Source organism: Cynocephalus volans, chromosome 13 (assembly GCF_027409185.1).
Source record: "Cynocephalus volans isolate mCynVol1 chromosome 13, mCynVol1.pri, whole genome shotgun sequence".
Classification (NCBI taxonomy): domain Eukaryota; kingdom Metazoa; phylum Chordata; class Mammalia; order Dermoptera; family Cynocephalidae; genus Cynocephalus; species Cynocephalus volans.
In genome coordinates, this window is record NC_084472.1 from 2,096,348 (window position 1) to 2,097,924 (window position 1,577).

Genomic DNA, 1,577 nt, shown 5'->3' on the forward strand with positions numbered 1-1,577 from the left:
CCTGTAAGGGAAGTCAGCAAAGTAGTTGACTTTTACAGTTGCTAATGTTTCTTTGTGCTTCTCCAAAGACTTATTCACCTCCTTCTTCGGTGATGGCGGGTACTTGAATTAACTGTTCAAATTGGAACACAGCAAATGACTTGAAGGCATATAAAGAAAATGGTGGTGGGGATAAGATGGTGAACCATTGTGAGCACCTAGGAAAGAGCACCATTTCCAAAATGGTTTAGTGAAAAATGGTATTTAAGAGCAAACTGAAAATGTTGGGTTGGAGGCAGAGAGTGAGCAATGAAAGCTTTGAAAGAGCAAAGTAACGTGCTCGACTCAGTGTGTGCTTGAAATAGTTGGTCCAGCAGCTGCCTGCATCTCTCATTACCAGTGACAGCATTAGTGAAGGAGTGAATCGTGGAAAATCTCAGCAGGGCTGGCACTTTTCTTTCCTGTGTTCTTTAGTAGGGGATACAGTTGTAGACTTCTCAGAAACTCGAGGATGGAGCCATGGTTCTGCCTGTAGGTGCTGGTGCCTTTGCTGCCAAGCCTACTGGGATAATTACTGACACCACCTCAGTGTTGTATGGAGAAGCCATTGGCTGATACGGTTTACTCTAAGAAGCGACATTTGGCATGGGTGGGTGGGTTTATGTGTATCTGTCCTGAAGTGTTTACTGGAAGTTCTACCAGAATTTAACCAGAGCTGTTAAGAGATTGGACTACCACTCCAGCTGAAGGTTTTCAGGTGCAAGAAGGCTGAATGAAAGTTTTTGTTTTTGATTTGCTTCTACATCAGCCTACATACACACTGGCTTTTGTGACTACATAGAGCTATCCTCATATATTCCAAAATTAGGAATAATTATGAAATGATTCCAAGAATCCAGTAGCCAAGTATGCATGGCTCATAAACCGTATTGTCATTCTCTGCACTTACCTTCCTCAGTGGAAAGCCAGGCAGTGATCCGTTTGGTTGCTTTCCTTGCTGAATTCTAGTAGCAAGTTGCCCTGTGAGGTCGAATAATGTCAGTAGCCATGTCAGGCATTTGGAAAACCTATAGGCAGAAGACTTTAAGATTGGCCTTATTGAAGAAATAATATTCTACTAATGTTAAGACATAGATTCATGGCTTCTAGCACAGAGTTCACTGTCGGCACCTTCTGAGTGTTGTAATTGATGTTTTCCTTTGGTTCCCTTGAACAGTTCCACCTTAGCTAATGTCATTACCTTTCAGAATTTAGAAAGAATTATTGTTTAATGTTGAAAACTGCTCCTGATTATTTTGGCCATCAGAGGACCATGTGAGACGAGATAATAGAAAAATTGTCATAATCCATCTACTCACATGCATGCTACATTTAGATTTATGAAGCCCTCTCCCAAGGCAGAAAAACCATACAGCTGGAAAGGGTGGCTAATAGACATTTAGGTGTCTGGAGGCTGAGTATAGGTATATGCACATAGCTGTTGTCCTCTTTTCTTATTTGAGCTTGGTTTCCACAAACCTTGATAACACTGAAGAGCAAACATTCAGAAGAGAATAAATTTCCTACCATCAGGACAATACAGTCAGGTAGTAGAGCAA